This window comes from Pteropus medius, unplaced genomic scaffold, assembly GCF_902729225.1.
Source record: "Pteropus medius unplaced genomic scaffold, Ma_sr-lr_union100, whole genome shotgun sequence".
Classification (NCBI taxonomy): Eukaryota; Metazoa; Chordata; class Mammalia; order Chiroptera; family Pteropodidae; genus Pteropus; species Pteropus medius.
The window spans coordinates 5850088-5860446 of NW_024356249.1; the positions used below are offsets into that span (position 1 = coordinate 5850088).

Genomic DNA, 10359 nt, shown 5'->3' on the forward strand with positions numbered 1-10359 from the left:
AAATTTAAAAAAAAAAAAAGTCTTTTAAAAGAAAAACCACCGAGTGGGCTGAATAAAGGGATATCTAAGGGCCCTTCCTGAGGTAGGACCACCGTCCATGATGAAACAAGCCTCTCCCATCAGATTCTGTCCCAGCAGAAGCAGAGGTTCTGTGCACACTGGGTCCAGTGCCTCGGCTGCCAGTCGCAGCTCCTTGTGTCATTTCGGGTTAGACACTGCCTCCCTGTTAAATTTCCACCCTTGACGCAATCACTGCTGCCTTCAGGAGCAGCTGGAATTCCTTCTGCCAGGTGTATTTTGTCTGATCATGCTTGGTCACTGCGGAGGTGAACACGGCACTAAAAGACTCTCTGTGTTTTGGGGAGCCGTGAAAACCTGGGGCCAGGCAGGTGGGCTCCAAGCGGCATTCTCAGAAACAGCAACAAAGAGATGGTTTTTAAAAAGCCTGGTGTTTTCCTTCTGACACTCTTAGTGACCAGGGCTTTTGTTCTGGACAGAGAGATCTATATATGGCCCTTTCTTTGTTACCCAACAATTAAGCAGAGCCAGCGCACCTCAGTCGACCTCTCTGTGCCTCAATTCACCCATCTGTTATAAATAAACTCTACTCTGTAGGAACCATGTCGTTTACACAGTGGGGGAGAGAGAGGGTGGGAGGAAAATGAAATACAAATGAAAGGCTTCTTTTTCCTTATTTTAATCGATGCCCAGAATGTCAACGGCAGACCATTTCTTAAACTCAACTAAAAAAAAAATAAAAATAAAACCCAAAAAACAAAACAAAACAACAACAACAACAAAACCCTTAGCTGACAGGGGAAAACCAGTGAGACGATGTTAGCAGGGCGTAGGACCAGGCTAGATAGAAACAACTGATGTGGTTCTACCTTGGTCCCTTCACAAATAGTACTCACTGGGAGCTGCTCCTTAAGGCCAGGCCTCCTGGGCCATCCTGGGCATCAGATGGAAATGATTTGGGCACATCCGGTATGGCCTGAATTTGATCCTTTGGGTAAGATCTGAAAAAGAAAAGAAGAAGAAAGCAAGCAAACTGATTCCCTGAAAAACTATGCATACTGAAAGCTTGATATTTAATGCTCACCCCTTAGAGCTGTATTCCTAACTCTGGGTTTGTAAGACACAACATGTTTTTTCCCCTAACCCTTTCCAAAAATGCATTCCATAAATTGTTAACATCCCTGCCAATGGCCCCAGTAAACTCACATACCAGCTTTAAAGTCAACCCCTTTTAAACCAATGCATCAGTCCTTTGAGTTAAGGGGATATTATTTCCAGATTCCTATAGCTGTTAGCTTCTTTTTAAAGTTGCGAATGATCGCGGTTTTTGTGGCTGTTAATTTTGAGAGAGAAATAGATACAGTGGCAGCAATGCATGTTTACAGTAGCTGTACATCTTCCAAGGCCCCTGGCTCACTCTGAGATACCCTGACACCAAACTCTCCTTGTTCAGAATGGCCAAGAAGTTCCCATATACGTTATTGTTACTATTATTTGCTTTATAATAAAGAGGTAGTAAAATCTGGTATTTAACACCTGGGGTCCAGAGCCAAACTACCTAACTTTGAAGCCCAACTCTACCACCTGTAGCTTCATGGCCTTGAGCGACTTGCTTCACCACTCTCTGCCTCAGTTTCCTTGTCTATACAATGAGAATGATAATAGTACCTACTTCGTACACTAATATGTATAAAACAGTAAAGCAGGGCTTGCATGGAAGTTCCACACCAGTGCCAGTTACTATTACACAATTTTTCTAGGCAGGGCTTTCGGCCATCAGGGACAGCTCCAATGACTCGACCTCCAACATGAAAAATGTCTAGGAGGACTTAGTTAAAACACATGCAGAGAAAACAGGGAAACTGCCTAGCGACTTTTGGCCTCTCTGGGTCCCAAAGGTTGACAGAGGAGAAAGTCATAGACAATATGGATCAGGGAGGGCCGCATTGTCTGTCAGACCCCACCCCTCATCTTACAGCCTCTCCTTGAAAATGGCGGGCAGACTTGGTGGCAGTTCCTAGGTCTCCCAGTCTCTCAGCCCCCAACCAAGTTCTCCGCATTGGCCGGTGCTGCTCTCACAAGTGAGAGCTGTCCTTCCGGGCACGGGCCCTCGCCACACCTAGGGGCTGCATTCCCACAACTCTCGGGTCATTGTTCTCCCTCTGAGCTTTCCCTGCTCCGATCCCCTTGACATCTCTTTGCCAGAATAGTTTTGCTTCAAATACAGTTTTCTCTCACAGCATTTCATTGTTTGAAAATCTACAGTGCTTCTCTCCTGTATGTGATGTGGCTTTGAATGTGCCTCTGTTTTTCATGGAGGCTTAAGAAACAAGTATCATTACTTCTCTACATCTGTATCTATATTTATATCTCTGTCTATAATCTCTCCAAGGCTACATCATGTAGCTCTTCTGTCTGTTTTCTCTGCGTCTGATAGGAGTAGGGCGTAGATGGATGATACCTCCGCTCAGGTACCACAGAAGGTATGTTATTCTGACTATGTACACCATCTATGACACATACTAGAAACACCAAAGGCAAAAGTTATTATCGAACACCAGTGGGATGGCTGAGATGGAAAAGAACAGGTAGATAAGCGAGAAGGGGCCGTATTGGAAGCCGGGAGATTATGTGATTGTTAATATAACACGTAGAAGCTGTTCTTAATAAAAGTTATTAATAAAAATTCCTAGACCCTCCATGTCTTCTCTGGCAGCCCATGCAACTAAGAGATTATTCACCTTTTCAGGGAACCCGAAGGCCCATTTGCAGCAGCCTCCTCTGGCTCCCATGCACAACCCCTGAGCAGAATAAGGCTCGTGGACTACGTGCCTTATTCTAAAACAGGATTACCGGATTCTCAAAGCCTGTCTGTGAGGCTCCTTCAGTAGAAGCTACTTTTTTATAAACTCAAGGAGATTTTAGCCATCATCTGAGCCAGTGCAGTTCAAACTGCTGGGGGAGGAAGCCAGGAGCTAAATAGGCAGGGTTCTGTGACCCCTCCTCCACTTCCGGCGGGGCAGCTCCACTTTCATAAAAAACGTCCCAATTTAGAAAGAAGAAAACCGTGATCCAGAGCACTGCCTGAGGCAAGTCTCAGAGATGAAGCAGCTGGCCACTGGCCATTCAGCTAGCCGATGGCAGAGCCTGGGATAAAACCCAAACCTTGGTCTCTCAGCGCCCAGGCCCTTTGCATCTCACCATGTTGTGCCACCAACTGTCTTATATACATATTTCAAATAATGCTTTTTTAAAAGTTTTCCGAAAGACAGCACCAAAATCTCCATCAAACGTAACAAGATTATCTATCACCAGCAGCCCTGTGAGACAAAGTGTCTTCACACTCAGCTTGAAAGTGTGACGTGCTCTCTCCTCCAACTCACCTGAAGGTAAACAAGGGTGACATTTTAGTACAATCGGCTGGTCAGTAACTTTGTTTTCCCTAAGTCTTTTTTTCAACACACATCTCTCTTCAGCTTTAGCACCCCATTCCTCTGCTGAAATGGAGGAAAGGGGTTCAGTTTACTGACTACTTTTTTTTCATTGTGAATGAGCATCCTCAGTATGCTCTGTTCCTGAGTGGTATTTGCTTTTAAATTTTTATCTCTAATGATTTCATAAAGATTTATATCCCTTATTAAAGGAATTTCAGGCATCTATGATGGAAGAAGAGGAAGGCGCTTTTTCTTAGTGGTTGGGAAGATCTTGTGATCATATTAGGTATTCATTCACGGTCCCCTTAAGGCGGCCTAAAAGCAAATTAAATTTTGATTTTTTTCAAAGACAGAAACCGCCACCTAATCATCTGGATCTGTCAGTAGACTTGAAGCATCCCTGGATGATTTTTCAACCACAGGCTACCTCGAAAGCCCTCGTCTACATCTGCCAGAATTCTGCCTGGTAGGGAGATATACATAGGTAGCTATGGGGCCCTCTTCCCTCCCCCACTCCTAGTCTACAGAAAACCCTAACTTTCCCCTGCCTCTGCCAACTCCCCTGTGGTCTCAAGTGTTCCAGGAAATGAGGAGTCATTCTTTATTTCTTGCTTCATAAGGGGAGGGCACCATGTGACTCCCTGTGGAAGGGAGCGGCTGAGGTGGGGAGCCTGCAGGGGTCCAGGCTTAGGACGCCTAGGGAAGGAGCAAGCTCTGTCCCTAGCCCCTCAGCATTCCCAGACTGGAGACAGGCTCAACTTGGCACAGCTCCACAGCACAGCGCCCACTTTGTCCTCCCCATGCATCCCCCCTCCACTGAGCTCTTCCCTCCCTCTGCTCCTGGGCTCTAACTTGCATTCTTTCTATCTTCTGGCATTTTTTTTTTTCATGTTGTTTTACTTTGTGTTTAATAATAGCTCTGCATTTTCTTCTTTATCTGAAATCAAGAATCATGCTCGTATCATGCATTCACTTGGGGAATAAAATTTATGGCAACGCCTGCCATTGGATTAATTGCTTTTCATTAGCTTCAAATTTCTTCCTGATAACAAATTGTTTGCCTGTGCAAGAAACAGTTCCATCCTGTTCTCCCAACTTACTAGCCTTCGATTGCAACCAGAAGCTGGAAGTCTTAGGTTGCTTTTTGCATCAGGATCTGGACGTACCGAGAGTGGGGGAGAGGGTGGGTAATTCTAGATCTTTAGACTTCAAAGTCCAGATGATGGTCCACAGGCCAAATTAAAAAAAAAAAAATGAATTTAACTTTTCATAGCCGTAGAGCGTTCTGTATCTCAGTTCCTAAATCTATAAAGTAAAGCGAGAAAGACAAGATATGTACATTTAATAACATGTTTACTTTAAAATAAGTTTCGAAAAACGTATACTTCATATAATGAATGGGGTTTCAAAAGCAAGCAAGAGAGAGTATACCCACCAAAAGGGAGCGGCAGAATATAAATCCCTGTGGAAAATTTGTGCCTTTCTGCGGTTGGAGTCATTTGGTCAAGAAATGATGAAATTACAAATTTCTGAAAAGGGTGTGTGTGTCGGAGTTACTGAGGTCCAGGTCTCTCAGCATGATATTCGGGCAAGGCCAGCATCTAACGCCAGTGAAGAATAAAGACAAGGAAGTGGTCACGACCAGCATTCTTTCCCACCACAGCAGCACCTCCCTGGTCTAATATTCCATCAGTCTCTTCATCTCGCGAACTTGGACTCGAGCCCTCTCAGCAGCAAGTCTGCGCTCCCGTCATTCCCCGCGAGATCCTTCGTCCTTTAACTCTATATGAGAACGGTGGGTAAAAAGTGAATTGCACTGCCCTTGTCCATACTCCAGCTATTGATTTCAGTCTGTTCGATAATTAGGATCGACCTCGAACTAACACGTAGACAGAGAGGGAAGTAGAGCCAGAAGAACCAAGTGGTCCAGACCCATCTGTACTTTTTGCCCATAAACACAGTGGTTCACTTATTCAGTCATCCAACAAACAATTATTGAGCACCAAATGAATTAGGATGGAAGCTAAGTTGCGCTTGAGAGAGTTTATTTTTCTATCTTCCCTGTTACCTACAACCATTTAGTAACCCAAATTCCTTCCCTATTGTTAATCTGTCTCCTCCTAGGGCAGTGCTATTGAAAGTATGGTCCAAGGATGGGCAGCATCAGCTCATCTGGAAACTTATTGGAAATTTAAATTCTTAAGTCCCCACTTTAGAGCTATTGAACCGGTACCTTTGTTGGTGGCGCCCACAAATCTGTTTTACCAATCTCTTTGGGTGATTCCTCTTCTTTTCTTTCAATTTTTTTTCCATTGTGGCAAAATACACACAACATAAACATACCATCTTAACCATTTTTAAGTGTACAGTTCAATGGTATTAAATACATGTATAATGTTGTGTTACCATCACCACCATCCATCTCCAGAACTCTTTTCAGCTTGCCAAACTGAAACTTTTACCCATTAAACATAACTCCCATTCTCCCCTTCCCCTAGCCTCCAGCAACCACCATTCTACTTTCTTTCTCATTGATTTGACTACTCTAAATATCTCATAGAAGTGGAATCATACAGTATCCGTCTTTTTGTGAAGAGCTTATTTCACTTAGTAAAATATCTTCAAAGTTTATCCATGTTGTAGCATATGCCAGAATTTCCTCTTTAAGTATGAATAATATTTCAATGTATGTATATACCACATTTCGCTTATCCATTCATCTGCCAGTGGATACTTGGGTTACTGCCATGTTTTAGCTATTTTGAATAATGCTGCTCTGAACATGAGTGTATAAATATCTCTTCAAGACCCTACTTTTAATTATATTGGGTATATACACAGTAGTTGAATTGCTGAATCATACGGTAATCTTATTTTTAATGTTCTAAAAATCATCATGCTGTTTCCACATCTGCTGTGTCATTTTACATTCCCAACAACAGTGCACAAGAGTTCTAATTTCTCCACAGCCTCACTAACACTTGTTATTTTCTGCTTTTTGGGTTTGGTTTTGTTTTGTTTTTAGGCAGTAGTTTCCCTAAAGCGTGTGAGGTGGTGTGTCATTTTATATTCCCCTAATGATCAATGATATTGAGCAATATTTCATGTGCTTGTTGCCCATTTGTATATCTTCTTTGGAGAAATGTTAATTCAAATCCTTTGTCCATTTTTGAATTGAGTTGTTTTTTGTTGTTGAGTTTTAGGTGTTCTCTACATATTCTGGATTTTAATCCCTTATCAGATATATGATATGTAAATAATATTGCCTACTCTGTTGATCAATATCAATATATTATTGTCTTTTGATATACAAAATTTTTAAAGTTTCACAAAGTCTAATTTGTCTATTTTTTCTATTGTTGCCTGTGCCTTTGGTATCATATGAAAAAATCATTGCTAAATCCAGTGTCATGAAACTTTATTCTAAGAATTGAGGTTTTACATTAGGTCTTTTGATCCATTCTAAGTTAATTTTACATATGGTGTTAGGTGAGGGTCCAGCTTCATTCTTTTGCAGGTGGATATCCAACCAGAGATTTTTGTACACACTTAGGCTTGAGAAGCCTTGGTCTTGAGCACTGTCCTTATTTATATGGTCAAAGCTAGGTCTCTGGCATGTTTTTAGTGCCAGCTTGAAGGAAGGGAGAAGAGAAAGTAAACGCAGGGTAGAAATTTCCTTTCAAGGATGTGAGCTAGGAAACATGGCCACTCTAGCTGCAAGGGAGGCTGGGAAAATCAGTTTCTGGCTGGCAGACAGGCTATGTTCTTATCTAAAATGTTTTATTACAGAAGAAGGAGAGAATGTGTCTTAGTGGGCATCTAGCAACCTTTGACACTCCTATCATGTGCTAGGCATGGTACTAGTGAGAGGAGATAATCCTCTTGAACATGCAGTCTGGCCTAATAAGGTGTTCCTTCCTGGTGCAATGATTGAATAGCAAGGCCTGAATGTGAGATGGTCCCTTCAAACTAGAATATCTTAGATATGCAGATCTGTCATCTTTTAAAAATGAAATTAATGTCATTAATGGTATTAATCATATTAATGGTATTAATGATATGAACATTCACATCCTAAAAAGGCCACCAACGACATTGCTCTAGAGTGAGAATTGGCAAACTCTTGCCAGTGGACCACATCAGGCCCCTGCCTATTTTTGTAAATAAAGTTTTATTGGAACACAGCCACACCCATTTTCATATAGTCCTTGGCTGCTCTTGCACTATGACAGCAGACTTGAATAGCTTTGACAGTTCGTATGGCCCACAAGAATGACGATATTTACTAGCTAGCCCTTCACAGGACGAGTTTGCCAAGCCTTTCTCTGGAGTGAGGTTCATAAACATTCTTGGGGGCAGACGCTTGGTAAAGGTCTTTTAGTTGGTCTTGGCTGATCCGAGGAAACACCAAGGTTAGGCTCCCTCATCACCAAGGGAGAAGAAAGAAATGGAATAAGGAAACTGTTTATTCTAGGGACTGAATGGTGATTTAAACTTTCTTCTGTGGCCAAGCACTTATGCTAGACATTTAGATATATTATCCTATTTAACTCTCACAAAATTCCACAAGGTAGGAATCACAGCTGAGACAAGCTGAGCCCCTTGGCTTCTCTTTTGTTTTTAACTGATCATAAGACATACCCATATAGATAACCTATTGATACCTCAAGCACAGCATATTCGAAGTGAAACTCATTGTTTCCCTAAACCAGCTCCTCTCTTTTTCAGACTGTAAGCTAGGACTTATTTCATTGATTGCTTATTGCTAGCAAATTCTAGAATTGCAGCACTTCTGAATCAGTGCCCAATTAATTAAGGTAATGCTGGTCATTCCTGCTGAAAACCTACCTTAGTCTGTTTGGGTCTTCATGTTTACTCAGACTCCTTCTAATCAGCTTCCAAGTCCTGCTAAATTCGTTCACCTCTCTGTCCTCCCATCTTTCCATCACAATCCTTAAAGTCCAGCTCCAATGATATCTCCGTCATAAAACCTTTTGTGAACCCTGTGAATGAACACCAACAGCGTTTTATTGTCCCCACTTCATGACACGATGGATATCCCTCCTAGAACTATAGCTAATGGTAAACTTGAGTTAAGCTCCATACTGAGTGGGCTCCTTGAGGACCAAGAGCTTGCCTTCATATTAGTGCTAAACCCAAATTATATCCTAAGGTCTTTGCCTATAATGTGCTGAGTCCTTTCACGTACACTGACATCTGTATGAATTTACCAGCAAGCGAGAGCCCATAGCAGAGATATGCACAGATTAAGAGATGTTGATTTCCTCCAAATTATGTTTTTCACAGGAGATATTTGATTGCTTATTCCCTACAATCACCCGTAAGTCCATCTGGCCAGGGCTACTTGATAGTTGCCTCTAAGTGATGGAACAAATTTTGACAGAGGGAACCTTCCCCTTGAATTTTAAGAATTTATATGATAACTGGAGGGGATAAACATATATTAGCAGAACCACTGACTAAGCTGAAGTCATAATTACACTATTGCTTTGCCCCAAACAAAACAATATATTCAATGTATACATTTTAGACCCAACTTTTTTATTTATTAGCAGTTTGACACTTGGTAATTTACTAAGCTTCTGTGGGGCTCAATTTTCTGTCCTTGGAACATGGGGATGATATACCTGCTCCTCCTGCCTTAAAGAATTGTTGTGAGCAGAGTAAAGTGAGATAAGGTACGTGAAAGAGTTTAGTAAGCTAATATCAGGTAGTTTTTGCTGCTGATACCCTAAAACATGGTGGCTTATTAAAACAATTTATTTAGCTTATGATTTTGTGAGTTGACCATACTGTTTGGTCTGGACCAGCATGGTTGATCATTGCTAGGCTCACTCATGAATCTATGGTCAAATGACAAGTTGGCTAGTGAGTGGGCAATCTAGGATGGCCTCAATCACATGTCTGGTGACTGTCAAGTTCCAAGTCTGGGTAACAGTAGTGACTAGGCTATGTGTATCTAATCTCATCATCCAGGAGACCAGCTTGGGCTTCTTCATGTGGCAGCCTCAGGGTTCCAAGAGAAGACAAGTTGAACAGTGTACATGTTTTTCAAGTCTCTGCTTGTGTCACATGTCCTTGGACATCACATTGCTGAGTCCAGAATCAGGTAGTAGGGTATTCAAAATGCCATAGCAAGGGAGCATGGATGGCTGAATACAGGAGAGAAGAACTGATGGCCTTTTTTGCAGTCTATGAGACCACTGACCATTGGGATAGCAGCAACGAATGTTCTAGTACTCAGTGCCCAAATCACCCCTGGGAGCTGCTGTGTCTGTGCCCAATGGTAGGGGCATTGGAGTCCTTGCTGAAGCCATCCCACACTATGCTTTGGGTGTTATTCTCAGCCACGTGGCCTTCTAAGCTTAACTGCCTGGCTTTCCCAAATAGTCTGTGAAGTACTTATGTCTTTTAATAAACTTTTTGTGTGTGTGTGCTTAAACCAGCTAGAGTGGTGTCTACTGTTTCCAACTAAGAATCCTGAAACTGATAGTTTTCTAAGGCTGAAGCTCTGTGGCTTTAAATACCTATGTGGAAGAAAGCACAATTTTTGTTTTATTTTTTTGCAAATAAAATGTTTAGTTCACCTTCTGTTATGTACGTATTCATATAATCCAGGTAGGCTTTGATACTCAAGCTCTGGACTCTCCAAATATCAAAGTAGATGAGTTGAGAAAAAAAAAAAAAGTGAACTCCATTTCTCTCACTTAGAAAAACACTTAAATTTCTGTGAAATAAATCTAAGCTCTCTAGCTCCACTCAGAGTCATGTTGAGCTTATAAGGCACCATATTAGTTTGGAAGAGAATGAAAATGAAAGTTGGTCACTATAGCTTCATTGGATAATCTTATTCTTTGGCCAATTTTAGATGGACATCTCAATTTAA

At 41.8% G+C, this 10359-nt stretch overlaps 1 long non-coding RNA gene across 1 annotated transcript in view; it reads right to left on the reverse strand.

The window, feature by feature from the left end:
• The window catches only part of LOC120601005 (uncharacterized), a 61721-nt gene extending 51378 nt beyond the window's left edge, over positions 1-10343 (reverse strand). The window contains exons 1-5 of the long non-coding RNA XR_005652341.1: positions 8301-10343; positions 4888-5053; positions 4619-4757; positions 3402-3515; positions 915-1019 (exon numbers count right to left, since the gene is read on the reverse strand). This is a non-coding gene — a long non-coding RNA (uncharacterized LOC120601005). The remainder of the gene's footprint in view (positions 1-914; positions 1020-3401; positions 3516-4618; positions 4758-4887; positions 5054-8300) is intronic.
• Positions 10344-10359: the final 16 nt, after the last annotated feature.